Source organism: Mesocricetus auratus, unplaced genomic scaffold (assembly GCF_017639785.1).
Source record: "Mesocricetus auratus isolate SY011 unplaced genomic scaffold, BCM_Maur_2.0 Super-Scaffold_100003, whole genome shotgun sequence".
Taxonomy (NCBI): Eukaryota; Metazoa; Chordata; class Mammalia; order Rodentia; family Cricetidae; genus Mesocricetus; species Mesocricetus auratus.
Genome location: NW_024429188.1, coordinates 54031506 through 54052048, shown reverse-complemented (window position 1 = coordinate 54052048; position 20543 = coordinate 54031506).

The following is a 20543-nucleotide window of genomic DNA, read 5'->3' as shown; positions in this document are numbered from 1 at the left end:
TGGGACACAGTACAATTTACAATCTTTGAGTTATTTTCAGAAGTTTTTGGGAAATACTTAATGGATATGTCCTTTTTAAAGGGCATCTACTAATAATCTAGATAGTGATCCCAATTCACCTAGATAGTTAACTAAGGAGGGTAGACAAATCCTTCTACTGTTATGGTCCAGCTTCAACAGTTCAAACAAACTTTAGAAAATAAAAAAGGGGTAGTAATGTCCCCAGTCCTCACATGATTCATCAAATAATATACTCCTTATTTAAAATTTTTAACATGTGAATGCCAGTGAACAATCTGCTTCAGACAGATTCTGGAATGATGGAACTTGAGCAACTATTTCTCAGATCAAATGGAGACATCCATGCACTAGACAGTGGAGAAGACCCTAATTTGGGGTCGAGGGCATGTTTGTGTTTTCTTGCAGGAAAAGAATAAAGCTTCGGGAGCTGTCAGAACATTTGGTGAGATGCATGGAGGAGAGAAAAACTGGACCTGAGACCATGGGAGCCCACCTAAGCCAGTTTGAGTGAGATCTCCTAAATCAGTGTTCCTGACCCTTGATGTCATCGAATCTACAGCCCGAGAAAGAAGGAAAACAGTCGGTTCGAGATTTCCAGTTTCTCAACAGGCCTGCTGCATCAACCTCCTGGACCTGTGAGTTTTCATCCAGAAGTCAACAGAGAACTGGAAGATTAACAGTCTGCCCTTGACACACCTTGAAACAACAGAATTCATTTTGCCAGTTTTTCCCTTTGGTGAAAAAAGGACCTAATTAAAACATTTGGATATTGGTATGGACTGTGATTAGTGGCAAAAGCCCCTTTTCAGTATTTGAACAGGACATGGTCACTTGAAATATCAGCCTTGGTGGTTCCTGTTTGTGGAATCGCGCCTATGCCAGTATATTTTTCTGGAGAAATGCAACTTTTCCTAATTGGACAAAAAGGGGACTTTGGCTCAAGTCGCATATTCAGCTGAGGCTGCTGATGTTAAATCAACAAACTGCATCACCACAGGAACAAATTGGTGCTCTGTGAATAGTGCAACAAGCCTCTTGTTCATATTTCTGTGCAAGTGCACTTTTTATTTTTTTGGTTTTTACGAGACAGGGTTTCTCTGTATTGTTTTGGAGGCTATAGGTCCAGCCCGGCCTCGAACTCACAGAGATCTGCCTGCCTCTGCCTCCCGAGTGCGCAAGTGCACTTTCTAAATGCTTTCCTGAGTAGATCTTGGAACGACAGTAAACTTTATCACTGTTTTGACCATCAAATTGTAACTGTAAATCACATGTGGGTTACCCTTGTAACAGAGGAAGGCTGGTAGAATGCTATGGTCCAGATCTGGGGATGGGTACGGCGATGGAGAGGCACGATGTCAATGGGGGTCCTGGAAATTGTGGTAGTGGCGGTAGGCATTCTGGCTTTATGCCGAGTTCAAACGTGCCTTGTTCCAGAGGCAAGGGATCTGTCACCAAGTATTGCTCAGCTTAGCCCATGGCAATCCTGGTAGCCATGAAGTCTGGTTACAGATGATTTAAGGATGAGGTTCTTCGATGATGGGCAACCTGTGGGGAAGAGACCTCCCACCTAAGACAGGGGTCACAGGGTTCCTCAAGGATGGGCAAGGGAGGGTGACCCTACTTGACCTATGACAAGCAGCCTCATTAGAAAATAAAAAGGGGGAATTGTGGGGACAACAGACTTTGGCCAGAGACCCACTTCCCCATCAGCCTGGGACCAGGCAGCTGTAAGACAATGTTTACTAAAAACATGTTTACTAAAAACAATACAATGCCCGGGGCAATAAGTTCCTGAAAAGGGCTTGCCCACTGGAATGCCCTGACCTTGACTTTTTCCAGAGACTAACCGCCTCTTTCTAGCCACCCACCGCCACCTCTGGTGTCAGAGTATATAATAACCAGCCAGGGGGAGGAATAAAAGAGAGCCTTCTTGAGGAGCCTTCTGGTGTCTGTGTCATCAATCCTGACACCCTCCCTACATTCTCGGATACAGGCTGCGCAGCAGGCACAGCAGAATATTTTCCATTAACCCCCCCCCCCATTCCACTCTATGTTGCCCAGTCCTCATGGCCATATCATAATGCAACATGCATTTATTCCAACTTCAAAAATCTCCATCATCTTGCATAGCTTCCGCACTGTTTAAAAGTCTGAAGTCTCGTCTGAAAGTCAAAAAAAATATTTTCATTGTAGTCTCCTGTAAAAATCAAAAAACAAATTACATATTTTTATATATAATCGAACATAATATACATTAATACTCCAAAAAGGAGACATAGGAGCTCAGTGAGGAAATACTGTACCAAAGAAAGAATGTAGCACAGCAGGCTGTTTGTCTGGTGTCAAAGGACTTATATAACTCTGCCACTGCAGATTTTCTGCTTGCAACATATATCTCTCTTGGGCTGCTTCTGTTCCTTTTATGGAAGATGTCTCGTGGTACTGGCATCTCTGACATCACTGCAATCCAGGCCTCACTTTCAGTCTCCCTTGATGTCTTCTCGGGGGTTCCCACACTCTCAGGGCCTTCATGCAGGAACTACCCTGCCACATGCTTGAGCAGCTCTCCGAATCTGTGGAAGAAGAATCCATAACCAATTCACTTTTGTGGCCCCTGTGTTACTAAAATCCAGCTCCATATGAACAATACTGCCAAGTTCTATTGCCAGTTTGGGTCAGATCCCAGACCATTTGAACCATATCAGCCACAGATTATTTTTTAATTCAGTTTCTTTCTAGGAGTAAAAACTGCCTTAGGCTTTCTTTCATAAATTGGGATCTTAGATCTAGGGGGTCTTACATTTTCCTTTATACCATTGCAAAGTGATGACTGTGTTAATATCAAGTATAGCTTCTTCCAGCATGTGCTGTCAGTGTTACATTAAGCTTCCTCGTACTTTTCCCTCCAAATTACATTCTGTAATACTTTATTTTCTACATGCTCCTTTTCACTATAAACCCGCTCAAGTGTTATCAAGATCAGTGTTTTCTTGCCTTAAAATTGTCCCACCAAAGAATTTGGTTCATTGCCTTTTATTTTAGCATCTAGCATGATCTTGAGACATAGTCAGAGGTCAACCAAATGCTTTGTCAGATGTCACATGAATGGCTGCTATCCCAGTTTTGAATAATTCCCCCCTCTGAAATCTCTTAAACCAGGCCTTTTTAGGCTGTATTGCACTTAGCACTACTGTCTTCCAGGCTCCTATTAGAGCAACACTTAAACTTCTTTTTTTTTTTTTTTGGTTTTACGAGACAGGGTTTCTCTGTTTTGGAGGCTGTCGGTCCAGCCTGGCCTCGAACTCACAGAGATCCGCCTGCCTCTGCCTCCCGAGTGCTGGGATTAAAGGCGTGCGCCACCAATGCCCGGCTCCTAAACTTTTTTTAAAAGAAAATTATTAATTTATTTCTGTTTATTTATTTATATTTTAAGGGCAGGGGATTGCTTTGTAGTCCAGAATGACCCTGAACTCATTATCTTTCTGCCTCAGGTTCTTACATGCTTCAATTATTGGCAAGCACTCTGAACTTTAACCATGCTTAAATTTAATGAGTTCCTAATCTATAATTTTAAGTTCTAACATATATTAAAGCCTTTGACATATAGTTAATTGATACATAGCAGGAAATTATTTGTATATAAACTTTCTTTTTTCTACTTTTTAATTTAAATTAGAAACAAGCTTGCTTCACATGTCAATCTCAGCACACTTTCCCTCCCTTCCAACCCTGCCCCCCAACCCCCTCAACCTGCTACCCCATCCCTCCTCCGCTCCCCAAGGAGGGTGAGGTCCTCCATGGGAGATCTCCAAAATCTGTCATATCATCCCGGGCAAGGCCTAGGTCCTCCCTGATGTGTTCAGGCTGAGAGAGCATCCCTCCAACATTTTAACTTCTGCTTACAGCATTCAATCACTTTTCTAGTTCAATATTCCAAAGTCTTTCACATTTCAAACAAACAAACAAAAATAGAACTGAAAAACAAAAACCCCCAAACCATGGTCTGGTTCTTCCCAGCAACAACTTACTTCTTTATTAGTCACCTCCTTGTTACTGTGATAGAACAAGGCAACTTTTAGAAGTAGTGGTTTATTTTGGCTCATGGTCCTATAGAGTCTATCACATTAAGAAGCTATGAAAGGTAGGTATGGCAGAAAATGAGATTCAACCTCCTAAATTTCAAGCACAAAGAAGAAAGTATGGTGAAAGTGATTATGAGGCTTTTAATGATGTACTCCCTCCAGCTAGACTGTACCACCTCAACCTCTCCTAACATACCCATCAAGTGAGGACCAAGCATTCAGTTACTGGAGCCTATGGGGGCGGGAGGGGGAGGCATTTGTCTTTGATACCACCATAGTCTCAAAGATAGGGCAGCTTATAGGATAGGTAGGAGTGGCCTACTCTGAGGGATGAGGCTGAGATTTTATAGGAGTCATGTTTTTTGGGTAGCAAATGGAGGTGAAATCTAGATGGAGTTAGTAGACGTACATAGTGTGTAAAGTGATACCTACACATTCGTTCAGAGAAGTGGGATTGCTTAGGATATGGAATACCTACAAGTGGGGAAGGATAAAGGGCCTGGATGATAGGCAGGGAACAGAGGGCCCGTAGGAGCCAATGTGGGTATGGAGAATCAGACCTATCTGGTGGCATAGTGAAATTTACTGTTGAATGGTGCATGATCCTATAGGGTGTGAAGGAGAGGATCTACTTGACTGTATGTATGAAAAGAAGTTCTAGAGGTGACCTGCATGCTACTGGCATGAAAAAGAGTAGGCATCTTTAGCTGCATGGGAAAGGGGAGTCTATAGGAGGGAAGAGAGTCTTGAAGGACCTGGATAAGACCTTGGAGAGTAGAGCAGTATTTATTCCTGGCATATAGGACTCTGGGAGTCCATTCTACATGAAGGGATGCTCTCTCAGCCTGGACACATGGGGGAGGACCTAGGCCCTGCCCGGGATGATATGAGAGACTCTGAAATCCCTCATTGAAGCACTGGGGGATCAGAGGAGGAGGGGAGGGAGAGGGAACTGAGAGCAGCATGTGTACAAAGTTAAATTAAAAAAAAAGAAAAAAAGGAGTTTTTTCTTCAAAAATGAAGGAAATATATAACATCTTAGATTTTAATGGTGTGTAAGCAATTCAGTACTCAAAAATCATTTGATATAACCTAATAATCAATGTTGTTATAGTTCTTTTTATCAACTCTGAAAATTACATACATGTATACTGTGTATTTTGTTCATATCCAGCCCCCCTCTCTAATTTCCCACACACATCTGCCTCTCGTTTTTATGTCCTTTGTTTTTATAACTTACTGTTATAACCACTTAGGGTTGCTCATATTGCATGGATGTGGGGTCACCAACTGGGGCATGGCCAAATTAACAGTGACCAGCTCCAAAAGAAGAAGTGACTCTTCCCTCCTCCAGCAACCACCAACTTCTCAGCTAAAGGTAGGGCATCAGAAAAATTCATCATTAACAAACATGGTCATTGAGAACTACTAAATATGTTCTCCAGAGTGAAATAAAAGGAAGGATAAAAGATCATTTAAAGTTTACAAGAAGATAAAATATCAAATAATCAAGCACAAATCAACCACACAAATATTACAAATACACATATATTATGAACTTGTTAATTGTAAGAATACATCATACTTGGTAGAAAAGTGTCACAGCTTCATTCTGTCTTCAAGAGACACAATTAAAATTGTCATGAATGTTAATAAAAGTTATGATAATACCTAGCATTAAGTAAGAGCTTATTTTTATGACCTTCAGTTTTTTCACTGTGTGTGATATTCCTTAGTTATTACAAATGATGCATGAGAAAATGTGATTATTATGCAACTTTACACATTGAAACTGGGGAAAAAATAAACATTCTTCCTAAATTTCATGATTACACAAAGGTAGGCTTTTACATTTTAATATGGGAAGATTGCTTTGAAACCTATGCTCTTAATCATAGTTAAACATACCTCAAACTTAAAATGTAAGAAATAAAAATACAACCCCATAAGAAATAAAAATACAACCCCTCTCATAATTAGACAAGATCAGTTTCAGAGATCAGGCATTATAGTAGATATGTATTTTCAGTTTTTAACATTAAAGCATACACTCTATAAATATGTACCTCTCATAAACCTTTACACATAAAGTAACAACCTTACTATATACACAGTAAAGCCATTGAAATTATAAGGAAGTGTGTAGCTGTTATTATTTACATTTTCTCATTCATGTAGATTTTATGAAGGCCTCAATAAATATCAATGTATGTATGATAGACAGGAAGGTTTGGTAAAGATTTATGTATTATTTTTCACTGTTGTGCCAATATTTGAAGGAGAAAAATACTTAAGGGAGGGAGAGGTGTTCATTTTGGCTCCAGGTTTCACAGGAAGTAGTCTATCACAGTGAGGCAGGTATTGCAGAGGACTCAACACATGTTATAGGTGCATGTAGAAGTTGCATGTTATATTGTACTGCCGAGGAAGGAGAGAGAGCACATGTAAGAATATCAGGCTATCATTCTCAAAGCCTGTCCATATGGTCACCCACTTCCTATACCTAGACTCCTCCCCCTAACAGTTTCACAACCTCCCCAAACAGTGTTACCATGTAGGGATCAAGAACTCTGCACATACAAAACTGTGCGATAAATTTCATAACCAAACCACAGCAGTCCATTTAATCAAATTTATTCAAATTATTTATTTGCTTCTTAGCCTCCATTCTACTTACATGTCACATGTGTCCACTTACATATATCTGCCTCCTCTTTCCTCAACCGTATCCTGCAGAACCATTATATCAAAAGTAAACCCTTCCTTCCTTGAGTTGCTGTTTTTCCCATTTTACGGTCATTGGTCTAGTTTCATAGCCTTACCCTTATTGATATTGTTATCATCTGAAATTACATTAAGGATTTATGTGCTTGTTTTAATCTCATCTAGTAAAATGTTAGCCACACGAAGGAAGATAATTCCTATGTTGTATTTTATCTTAGATGCCTCAAACACTTTACCAATTATTCTTTTTTGTTTATGTTTGTGTATGTTCCTAGTCACATAATAAAGCAAACATATAATAATATATAATCTCTTCAGTTTTACTATATTTGTTTCATTGTACAATCACATATTAATTAAAATTAATATCATATGTAGAAATTTATTCCACCATCGTTTTATACATGGATGTGTTTCATTCATATTTGCTACCTCTCCTTTATACTTTCTTGTCTCTGTCCCATGCTTGCTAATCCCCCCTTGATCTTCTCCGCTAGTCTCCTACATTTATGCTGGCTTTTTGTTGTTGGGGTTTTTTTCTTTTTATTTGCTTAATGAGTTCAGCCAGAGTTGCTTACAGGACCATGGTCGCGGGTTATTTACAAGAACATAACTTATCAATGGGTGAAGTGCTAAGGAAAATTATTCTCCCTCTCCCAACTGCTATTAACTGCCAGTAATCTCTTAGCTACTGGTAGGAACTTCATAAACCCCTCCTCCTCTGTTATAGAATGTTGATGGGTGATAATAGCTTCCTGGCTAAGCATTTAGAAGTCACTTACTTTCAGCCCTCTGGCAAGTTTTTAGTCTCTGGAGTAACCACCTCACACTGGATAAAAACACTGGATAAAAGAATTTTCTCTGACCAAAGTTGACTGTGCTAAACAAATATTTATAAGGTGATTTACTGCGCACAACATGTTCATGAGTTTTTATTGTGTACATCTATTGATATAAAATGTAGCAGTGTCTTAGTTTGACTAAGCTCTTTTTTTAATTTTATTTTTTCGGTTTATGATATAATTATGACATCTCTCCATTTCCTTTTCTCCCTACAAACCCTCCCATATATGTTTTCTGCTCTCCTTCAATTTCATGGCCTCCCTTTATTCACTAATTGTTACTATATACATACCTTTTAAATCCATATTATGTTACTTGTATGTACGTTTTCAGGACTGATTATTTGACACTGGATAACCAGTTGGCGTGCTCTTCCCGGGGGAGGAAACCTCTTTTTCTCCCAGCTCTACTCAGTTGCCCATAGTTCTTTGTGTCGGGTTGAGGCCTTTTGGGCTTTTCTCCATCCAGTTTCACTAGTGTCATCTTTGTTCAGCTTACATTTAAGCAGTGAGGTTGTTTTATATTAATACTGTTTTCTATTTTGTAGGTTTCCGGCATATTTGACTTGTTTTAAATGTGTTCTCTTTTCTAATTTGAAGGATATCACTTTTATTACTTCACTGTTTCTCATTTTGTTACCCAGTACCATGCCTATAATACCACCTACACACAAATAATTGAGTGATTTTTGTCACTAGCCCCAAATATTCTCCAGAACTCTTGAATATGTATATTAGCTATATCATGTTTCTGTACATATCAGCTTATGGTTCCTCTTCAAAAGGCATTTTTAATGAAATTGTTTCTTAATATTTTTACTACTATAATTCCGATACAGTCATTGTCATTTTTTGTTAGGCTACCCATAATTTTCTAACAAGTTTCCATGATTCCATCTTATTTTTAAAATAGAGCTTATTTCTATTGATATATGCTTTTACAAAATGAACATGTTCATGGTGTAATGGCATTAGTCTGCTGAGTCCTAGCCAGAGTATCTTCATCATACAACAAACTGCCACTTAGCTGTTCTACATACAAAATTTTAGCAAAACAAGTCATTCTTCCCATGGGAGGCCACTGTTTGCTGACACCAGCATAATCCCTGATAAGGGAAAGAATGGAGTTCACATAAATAAGAAACTTCCACAGGGTCTGTTTTCTCTGTGCCTTCTGCTATCTCAGCCTGGAGTTGTGTCTGCTACTTTAAACACTAGGTAGTGCTCTGAACTCATTATTGCAATAATTTTGTTATGGACTTAGAATTGTGCAAAATAGAAGCTTGAAAGAATTATAAAACACGGTAAAATGAAAATTTTTGAAGTAGAATTTTAAAATGCTTAGAATGTGGTGTTTGACAACTTTGATTAGATGTAGCTGTCTATAGTCCTCTTGTGGTCTGTAAATAACCCCAAATAAATGAATAAACTACATGTAGTGATCAAGATGAACATGGATGAGTTCATCTCGGCATATTTAGGCTGTTCCAGTTTAAGAAAACATATGAATTTTATTACATGTCCTCAAAAAAAATCACAGATCAAACCAAATAATCAGCTGGTAATGATTCTGATACCATGGGGTTCACAAACAAGAAGAGAACCAAAGGTAAGTCAAAAGTAGGGCCCATGGAGGAAATCTCAGGTGGCTGTTCTCCAAATGGTCTCTAGTGGGGCACCACACAGATGAATGTGGTCTTCCATGGGGACATGAATATACCTCAGAAAAGCTTAATGGACAACAAAACATTCTGCAATCTGTATATGGTGGGACTGAAGAAAAGATATGCCATGTATTGCATGAAACAGGCCATGGAACAAAAACTGAGCTGTATTCCAGAGGGCAGCTGCTCATTTAAAGAAAAAAATAGACTTAGAAAGGGATTTGTGAGTGTAATCTTCTGTGCTAGCCGCTAAACTGGCACAAAAATTATGTAAAAGGGAGGATAAGATGGAGGTGCATGCCTATGAGTTTATGTACCTAAGAATTAGCAAAAAGAAAGTACAGTCCACTCTGTACTGAGAAATCCCATGTGGCACCTAAAGACTTGGGTTTCATGAGGAAGAACAAAGAAAGTGAGGAGAATGATGAAATGGAGGTCGCTGACAACACTCAGAAGCATGATACCTAATGCAGAGAAAGAGGAAATCCCACAATTCCTCATGGTGATGGTGGCAATACCAGCACAATATGAATTTTAGGGATATTTTGCCTCTGAAAGGGGTATATGGATAGAGTTCTATGTGAAACTCACTAAGAAGAGAATTACAGAAGCAGCACCACGGGCAGGACAATTGCACAGTGTTTGGCCAGTTGTCTTTGGACACAATGTTGAGTTTCCTGTACAGCCCGCACCACTAAAGTCTCACTTTCTCCCATGGGAGAGCTTACAAGGACAAGTAGTAATCTGCTATCTTGCTTTGCAGAGGAACACGTGCCTCTTTATCCTAAACTGCAGTTCCAGGGTTAACATATAACAATTTTGGGCCCATTGTGTATTTTCACTCCCATTTATCTCGTTTGCTGTACAAGGACATTTAGAAGATTTGTTATCTTGGCCAGCTCTCTGGAATATAGCATCCTGTACCTTTTAGAGTCATGTGAAACCAAGGGGAAAACTGTGTGACAGAACATCTTGAAATCCAAAAGGCAATAAAGTCTACCTAAGATCTACAGCAGATAAAAATCTTGTACTTGAGCAATATGTGGACAGGTGATTTTGATTGGTTTCACGCTGTCACAAGTATAGTTTGATTCAATCCTCTCTTGACAAATTGATAAGTTTATTATATTGCTCTATGTCACAGCTAGATCAAAATAACTATTTTATTAGGTTAAGAAGAGAAGCAAATTTAAGAGTGTATTACAGAGGAAGTCTTTAATTTCTTTTTTTATTTCCTCTTTGACCCAGGGATGGTGCAGTTGAGCATTATTCAATTTCCATGAGTTTGTAGGTTTTCTGCACTTTGTGTTGTTGTTGAATTCTAATTTTAAGGCATGGTGGTCTGATAAGATGCATGGAGTTATTCCAATTTTTTTTGTAGCTGCTGAGGTTTGATATGTTGCCAAGTATGTGGTCGATTTTTGAGAAGGTTCCATGTGGTGGTGAGAAGAAGGTATATTCTTTTTTTATGTGGATGAAATGTTCTATAGATATCTGTTAATCCCAGTTGGGTCATTACTTCTATTAGACCCTTTGCTTCTTTGTTGAGTTCCTGTCTGGTATTCTTGTCTAGTGGTGACACAACATACCCAAACCTATGGGACACTTTGAAAGCAGTGCTACGGGGGGAAGTTCATAGCACTAAGTGCTCACATGAAGAAACAGGAAAACAGTTATACCAGAGAATTAACATCACAGCTAAAAGCTCTAGAACACAAAGAAGCAAACTCCCCCAGGAGGAGTAGACGCCAGGAAATAATCAAATTGAGGGCTGAAATCAACAAAGTAGAAACCAGGAAAACAATACAAAGAATCAATGCAACGAAGAGTTGGTTCTTTGAGAAAATCAACAAGATAGACAAACCTTTGTCCAAACTTACCAAACAGCAGAGAGTGAACACGCAAATTAACAAAATCAGAAATGAAAAGGGGGACATAACAACAGACTCTGAGGAAATCCAGAGAATCATTAGGTCATACTTTGAAAACCTGTACTCCACAAAATTCGAAAATTTAAAGGAAATGGATGACTTCCTGGACAGCTATCATTTGCCAAAACTAAATCAAGAACAGATAAGCAATTTAAATAGACCTATAACCCCTATGGAAATAGAAGCTGTCATCAAAAGTCTCCCAACCAAAAAAAGTCCAGGTCCAGATGGCCTCAGTGCAGAATTCTACCACAAATTCAAAGAACAGCTTATACCAATTCTTCTCAAAGTGTTCCACACAATAGAAGCAGAAGGGTCTTTGCCAAACTCTTTCTATGAGGCTTCAATAACCTTGATCCCCAAGCCACACAAAGATACAACCAAGAAAGAGAACTTCAGACCAATATCCCTCATGAACATTGATGCAAAAATACTCAATAAAATACTGGCAAATCGGATCCAAGAACACATCAAAACAATCATTCACCACGATCAAGTAGGTTTCATCCCAGGGATGCAGGGATGGTTCAACATACGAAAATCCATCAACGTAATCCACCATATAAACAAGCTGAAAAACAAAAATCACATGATCATCTCACTAGATGCTGAAAAAGCCTTTGACAAAATCCAACATCCCTTCATGATAAAGGTCTTGGAGAGATCTGGGATAACAGGGACATACTTAAACATAATAAAAGCCATATACAGTAAACCAACAGCCAACATCAAACTAAATGGACAGAAACTCAACGCAATTCCTCTAAAATCAGGAACAAAACAAGGCTGTCCACTCTCTCCATACCTTTTCAACATGGTACTTGAAGTTCTAGCTATAGCCATACGACAACAAAGGGGGATCAAGGGGATACAAATTGGGAAGGAAGAAGTCAAACTTTCACTGTTTGCAGACGATATGATAGTTTATATCAGTGACCCAAAGAACTCTACCAGGGAACTCTTACAGCTGATTAACACCTTCAGCAAAGTGGCAGGTTACAAGATCAACTCAAGAAAGTCAGTAGCCCTACTATATACAGATGATAAAAGGGCTGAAAGAGAAATCAGAGAAACATCACCCTTTACAATTGCCACAAACAACATAAAATACCTTGGGGTAACGCTAACCAAACAAGTGAAAGACCTGTATCGTAAGAACTTTGAATCTTTAAAGAAAGAAATTAAAGAAGCCCTCAGAAAATGGAAAGATCTCCCATGCTCATGGATAGGTAGGATCAATGTAGTAAAAATGGCAATCCTGCCAAAAGCAATCTACAGATTCAATGCTATCCCCATTAAAATCCCAGCACAATTCTTCACAGACCTTGAAAGAACAATAATCAATTTTGTATGGAAAAACAAAAGACCCAGGATAGCCAAAACAACCCTGTTCAACAAGGCAACGTCCGGAGGCATCAATATCCCTGACCTCAAGCTCTATTATAGAGCTATAGTCCTGAAAACAGCTTGGTATTGGCACAAAAATAGACAGGCAGACCAATGGAATCGAATTGAAAATCCGGGTATTAACCCACACACGTACGAACATCTGATCTTCGACAAAGAAGCTAAAAATATACAATGGAATAAAGAAAGCATCTTCAACAAATGGTGCTGGCATAATTGGAGACTGGCATGTAGAAAAATGCGGATCGATCCATGTTTATCGCCATGCACAAAACTTAAGTCCAAATGGATCAAAGACCTCAACATAAATCCAGCCACACTGAACCTCTTAGAAGAGAAAGTGGGTGGTACCCTTGAAAGAATTGGTACAGGAGACAGCTTCCTGAACATAACACCAGTAGCACAGACAGTGAGCTCAACAATTAATAAATGGGACCTACTGAAACTGAGAAGCTTCTGTAAGGCAAAGGACACAGTCAGCAAGACAAAAAGGCAGCCCACAGAATGGGAAAAAATATTCACTAATCCCACATCTGACAGAGGGTTGATCTCCAAAATTTACAAAGAACTCAAGAAGCAAGTCTCCAAAACAGCAAAGGACCCAATTAAGAAGTGGGCTGCAGAACTAAATAGAGAGTTTTCAATAGAGGAGTCTAAAATGGCTGAGAGGCACTTGAGAAAGTGCTCAACATCCTTAGCCATCCGGGAAATGCAAATCAAAGCAACTCTGAGATACCATCTCACTCCTGTCAGAATGGCTAAAATCAAAAACACCAATGACAATTTATGCTGGAGAGGATGTGGTGAAAGGGGGACACTCCTCCATTGCTGGTGGGAGTGCCAACTGGTTCAGCCACTTTGGAAAGCAGTATGGAGATTCCTCAGAAAAATGGGAATAAACCTACCACAAGACCCAGCAACTGCACTCTTAGGCATATATCCAAAAGATGCCCATTCATATAACAAAGATGTCTGTTCCACTATGTTCATAGCAGCTTTATTTGTAATAGCCAGAACTTGGAAGCAACCTAGATGTCCCTCACCCGAAGAATGGATAGAGAAAATGTGGTACATCTACACAATGGAGTACTATTCAGCAGAAAAAAATAATGGAATCATGAGATTCGCAGGCAAATGGATGACACTAGAAGAAACCATCCTGAGTGAGGTAACCCAGTCACAAAAAGAGAAACATGGCATGTACTCTCTCATATATGGATTTTAGACATAGATCTGGGGAGTGCCAGCCTACAATCCTATTGCCAGAGAGTCTGGGAAACAGAAACTTCATTTACTGGCTGGTTAAGTACTGAGCTGAACTCAAGAAAGCCAGTATCAGAGAGGGAGGACTGATGATCAAAGGGATTAAGACTGGGCTGGTTGAACCCCCAGAAACAGCTGACCAGACAAAGGTTAACTCTTGAATCCCAGGCATCAGCCTGGGAATCCAGCATGGGACTGATCAAGACCCCTGAATCTGGGTGTCAGTGAGGAGGCCTAGGTAATCTATTGAGCCTTGGACAGCAGATCAGTACCCATCCCAAGTATACACACGGTCTCTGGACTCCCATAGAACAATGTGAGGTGCACTCTCACCCTGAACTCTTGGGGAAGGGTCTAGGCCCTGCCCTATATGAAATGACAGACTATGGACATCCCCATGGAGGGCCTCACCCTCCCTGGGGGAATGAGGGGATAACGGGGGGGGGATGGGGGAGGGCACGGGAGGAGGGGAGGGAAAGGGAGAGGGACCTCGTACTGACTTGTGAAGCAACCTTGTTTCTTATCTAAATTTAAAATGGAAAATAAAAAAATATTAATAAAAAAAAAAAAAAAAAAAAGAAATATTAAGTCATATAATGTTTGCACCCCCCAAAAAAAAATAAAACATGCCTCGAAAAGTTTACAAACTAAAAAAAAAAAAAAAAAAAAAAGAGTGTATTACAGAAATTGTATGTTAGGATTTGTACCATGCTAACACACTGATAAGTCCATGGCAGTCTCTGAGAGTGGAAACACTGTTAACCAAGGCAATGGAAGATACAAAGTCCATGGTATACTTATAGTGCCTCTCACACTAGTAAGAGGGTCTCATGGTATACTTATAGTGCCTCTCACACTGGTAAGAGGGTCTCTTCTGAGGTATGGCTTAGATTGCTTCCTAGTCAGGACCATATAAGGCAATTACTGACTTCACACTAAACTGCCAATATATCTGTCCCCTATCAATGCAAAGACCACATGATCCATGGTGGGCACCAAGGCACGGCGCATCCTAATTCATGACAAGTCCCCAGAACATAGTGGACAATTAACAGCTGTAGAGAGATGTTAAGATTGGACAGTGCATGTAAAAGAGAGGTCTGTCCTGATGGTGGGTCACTGTCTCCCGACCTACAGGAGTTTACTGGTTAGCAAACACTCTCCTGTCCATACACACTAAGTAAATAAATGTAAAACCATTTTAAAGAGCACATGAGAGGGAAAACATGCTTCTGGAGCACACCTTACACACCACAGTCAGAGAACAATAAAGATAGTGTCACGCCGGGCGGTGGTGGCGCACGCCTTTAATCCCAGCACTCGGGAGGCAGAGGCAGGCGGATCTCTGTGAGTTCGAGGCCGGGCTGGACCGATAGCCTCCAAAACAATACAGAGAAACCCTGTCTTGTAAAAACCAAAAACAAAACAAAACAAAAAAAAAAGATAGTGTCACATGTTGGGCCAACTGGTAGCTAATGAAATAAATGCTTTGCCCAAACAAGATAGTCAATATCAAACTGTGTAGAGTGATAGAAATGTGTGAAGATTTCATGGTCACTATTAAAATATCTTAAAAGGTGAATTATTTCGCACAGAACAAAGTTTACCAGTCTGATGTAGCCAGTAAAGAAACAAGACACTTCCTAGAAAATGACAGTAATATTATATAGTGATTAATAATGGAATTCCCCCTATCTGTGCAACTGAACCAGCATTGCTCTCCTGATTGATAAGTGATGGGGTTTTACACAGTTTTGGATCTTCCTGATACTTTGATATTCTTTAGCAACTGAATTCCAGGGTCGTTCAAATTAACCTGGCATGGATAGTAATGGGCTTTGAGAGTATCTTCCCCAAGATTATCTACAGTCTTATCTCTGCCCTACAGCAGTGGCCCCCAGACTTACTTTGTTATTCTGATTATGTCATGCTAATTTCTGAGTATCAGAAGGATATGCAAATACACCTGAAGGAGTAGCAATGGTAGGCCGATCTATGCATGCGTCAAAGGCCTGACATGGTCACAAATATTTGCTTGGGCAAGTCTTAAAACAGTCATTTAGTAATTTTACAGTAGCCAATATTAATAAATGAAAAGCAACTGTGTGTGCTCCTAGTTTTCTTGTGTTGGTGTGTTTTTGTACTTTACTTTGCTCAAGTCGTCAATCCCTTAAGTAATCTGAAAGAAGGTAGTAGGAGGAAGTCAGCATGGAACTAGGACAAAAGGGTTCACCATAGCCTACTCAATTCCTGTCTACTTCCTCACCTCCATCTATTTTCTCCAAGTTAGTCTTAGGTGATGGACTGAGAGAGAGAAAATGAGGAGGGCAAGGGCATACTGAAGAATAGAGGGAGGAAGAGAGAAGAATGAGGGATGAGGACAAGAAGTGCAGAAGAAAGAAGGTTGGGGGGGAAGGCTGAGTCATGGAAAGAGCAGAGAGACAAGGAAAGAAAAGAAGACTGAGAAAAGTGGACAAAGGAAGAGAGCTGAGGGAAGAGGACAGCGCAAGAAGGGGAGAGTGGAGGAGGGCAGATCAAGGGAAAAGCACAGAAGGAAGAGGTAAATGGGGAGAAGAGAAGCCATGGGGATCAAAAAGAGGATAGGACAAGGTAGAGGGAAGAGTAGAGAGGGGTGGAGAAAGTGATGGCAAAAGAAGGAGAGCAACAGAAAGAAGAGTAGAGAGAGGAAGGGGCTGAGGGAAGCCAGTGAAGAAGGAAGAGCAGAGACGGAGAGCAGGGGGCTGAGGAAAGAGTGACAAGAGAGAAAGAAAACAGTGGAAAAAAGGAAGGGGACAAAATGTGAGCAGGGAGACTAGGGGGAATAGGGCTGAGGGGAGCAGAGAGTAGGAGGAGGGCAGGAAAGAGGAAGATAGACTGAACAGATGAACAGGCAGTGCTGAGGGAGGAGGGGATTTGGAGATGGAGGAGGGCTGAGATAAGAAATGAAAGAGCAGGGCACGGAAGGATGAAGAAGGCAAACAGGGAAGAGAGCTCAGGGAGGAGGATATCAGAGGGAAGAGGGACAGGACAGCTGAGGGGATAGGGTAGCAGATGAGGAGAGAGCAGAAAGACAGTGGAGTCAGGAGAAAAAGAGGATGGAACAGAGGTAGAGGTAGGAGGGCACAGGATGTTGAGGGGAGGATAAAGAGAGATCACACGTGGGAGAAAAGAGGGGTGAAGAGGACAGAGAGAAGGGAGGAGAAGAGTAGAGTTGGGGATAGACGCAGTTTAAAGACAGATGGAGAGGTTAGCAGAGGATAGAGAGCAGAAGGAAGAAGGCAGAAGACTTGGGAAGGGAGGAGAGAAAGCAAATAGGGGAAAGAGAAGGTGGAAGCAGAAAAACAGCAGAGGGAGAAGAGGGGAGAGCAGAGGAGAGATGACAAGGATGGGTGAAAGCATAAAGAGGAAGGCAGAGGTGCTTTGATAAAATACTGGAGAAAGAAGCGGGCCTAAGGAGGTGAAAATAGAGGGTGGAGAAGAGGTTTAGAAGTACAAGAGAACAGAGGGAGGAGTAAACTGGATGACCCAAGACTGGAGAAAGAGGACAAAAGGAGGAGTAGATCAAAGGAGGACAGGACAGGAGGGTAAAGGATCAAGGTTCAAAAGAGAGGTGAGTAGAGGGAGGAGGTTGGAGGGTTGGAGTGGAAGGAAATTGTGTGAAGAGAGGTAGACATCAAAGGGAGGAGAAAAGGAAAGAGATGGGGAGAGCAAAGGGAAGAGAGCAGATTCTAGAGGGAGGAGTCTAGGGAGGAGAAGATGGATGAGGTCAAAAGGAAGAGGGTAGAGGGAGGATAGCAGATCGGAGGGAGGGGTACAGAGAGCAGAGAGTGATATCATAATCAGAGTGGGCGGAGTCAGGAGGGCAGGGTCAGGAGGAGAACAGGGGGAGGTCAGTGCAGAGGTGGGGACAGCAGGGGACAGAGGGAAGAGAGCTAAGGGAAGAAAATAACCACAGGTAAGAGGGAAAGGAGGGGCGGTAGATGAGAGAGAGGTGAAGAATGGAAGTGATCAGAGAATGAAGAAGAGGGGGGGCAAAGAGCATAGAGAAAAAAAAAACAGGATTGAGAAAGAAGCAGGGTGTTATGGGGGATAGAGCAGAAAGAGGGGAAACCAGAAGGATGGAAATATAAGTAGTACAGAAAGGGTTGTGGAGGTCCAAGAGGAGAGTGAAGAGTGGGCAGGAGGGCTGAGGGCACAGGACCTGTGAAGGAGAGAGTTGTGTTGAGGGAGAAGGGAAAGGAGGCTGGAGGGAGGAAGAAATCAGAGGAAAAGGAGGGATTAATATGGGTGGGCAGGAAGTGCAGTGAGGGTAGTGAGGAGTGCAGAGAGCAGAGAGTGATGTCATAATCAGAGTGGGCGGAGTCAAGAGGGCAGGGTCAGGAGGAGAACAGGGGGAGGTCAGTCCAGAGGTGGGGACAGCAGAGGACAGAGAGAGATAAGGGAAGAAAACACCACAGGTAAGAGGGAAAGGAGGGGCAGGAGGGTGTAGAAGGAGATCACAGGATGAAGAAGAAAGATAAAAGTGAAAGGCATAGAGAATAGAGCTCAGGGAGGAAGGGGTTATTCAGGGAGAAGAGTAGGGAGGGGTGTGGAGCTCCCAGAACAAGAAGCAGGGGAGAGGAGGGCTGGAGGGAGATGCAGAGGGAGGCAGAGGGTGCATGGGAATAAGGGAAATTGTTGGAAGGAGAGGCAGAAGGAGGTCAGAAGAGGTGGAAAACAGACAGTAGAGGACAAACCTCAGAAGGAGGAAGAGGATAGTCCAGGGAGGAGAGGACGGATGAGAGCAGAGGCAGAATGACAGAGGATGGATGAGGAGGAGTGTAGAAAAGTGTGATGTCATAATCAGAGTGGGTGGAGTCAGGAGGAGAACAGGGAGAGATCAGTCCAGGGGTGGTGACAGCAGAGGTCAGAGGGAAGAGAGCTAAGGGAGGAAAATACCACAGGTAAGAGGGAAAGGAGGGGCGGTAGATGAGAGTGATGTGAAGAATGAAGTGATCAGAGAATGAAGAAGAGGGGGCCAAAGAGCATAGAGAAAGAAACAGGATTGAGGAAGAAACAGGGAGTTTTGAGGGACAGAGCAGAAGGAACAGAAGGAAGGGGAGCCGGAGGGATGGAAATATAAGCAGTACAGAAAGAGGGTTGTGGAGGTCCAAGAGGAGAGTGGAAAGTGGGCAGGAGGGCTGGGGTCAAAGCTTAAAATCAGAGGTAAGAATACATTGAGAATAGAAGAAAGAAAAGGCTGGAGAGAAAGGTAACCAAAGGGAGGATGTTAGAGTTGGTCAGAGGGGGAGGAGTTAGGTGAAAGGAGATGGAGAACAAAAGCAGAAGGATGGAGATCAAAGGGCAGAGAAGAGGAATAACAGGGAGAGGGAGTAAGACAGCACTGAATGAGGGCGAGGACCTGTGAAGGAGAGAGTTGTGTTGAGGGAGAGGGGAGAGGAGGCTGGAAAAAATCAGAGGAAAAGGAGGGATTAATATGGGGGCAGGAAGTGCAGTGAGAGTAGCGAGAAGTGCAGAGAGCAGAGTGATGTCATAATCAGAGTGGGCAGAGTCAGGAGAGCAGGGTCAGGAGGAGAACAGGGGGAGGTCAGTCCAGAGGTGGGGACAGCAGAGGACAGAGAGAGATAAGGGAAGAAAACACCACAGGTAAGAGGGAAAGGAGGGGCAGGAGGGTGTAGAAGGAAATCACAGGATGAAGAAGGAAGATGAAAGTGAAAGGCATAGAGAATAGAGCTCAGGGAGGAAGGGGTTGTTCAGGGAGAAGAGTAGGGAGGGGTGTGGAACTCCCAGAACAAGGAGAGGAGAGGAGGACTGGAGGGAGATGCAGAGGGAAGCAGAGAGAGCATAGGTAGAAGGAAAATGTTAGAGGGAGAGGCAGAAGGAGATGAAAAGATGTTGGAGTGTGGAGCAAATTGTGGGAAGGGAAGACAGCAAAGGGAGGAGAGATGGAATGTCTGGTAAACAGAGCACAGGGGGCAGAGCCCAAAGGGAGGGAGAGAGCCCAGAAGGAGAGGATGGATGCAAGCAGAGGCAGGATGGCAGAGGGTGGATGAGGAATGTAGAAAAGTGTGATGTCATAATCAGAGTGGATGGAGTCAGGAGGGCAGGGTCAGCAGGAGAACAGAGGGAGGTCAGTCCAGAGGTGAGACAGCAGGGGACAGAATGAATACAGCTAAGGAAGGGAAAACCACAGGTACTAGGGAAAGGAGGGCAGTAGGGAAGAGACAGGTAGAAATCAGAGGGTGAAGAAGAAAGGAAATCAAAGGGCATTAAAAAATGAGCAGGGCTTATACAGAGGAGAGTTAGGGTTGCAGGGGAGGTTTGAGGAATTAGGGCAGAAATAAGGTGCCAAGAGGTATGGAAATAATAGAGGGAGGAGAGCAGGAAGGAATGTAGTGTTCTAAGAACAAAGAGGGGAGCTCATGGAATAGAGGGCTCATGGTATAGGAGATCAGAGCAAGGAAAGGGTTGTGTGGAGGGAGGAAGAGAGCAAAGGGAGGAGAGAGTAATGTGGAGGGTAGAGGGAGGAGGAGAGTTGAGGGAAGAGAAGATGGAGTTCAGAGTGATGTCATAGTCGGGGAGGGTGGAGGCGGAAGGTGGGATCAGGAG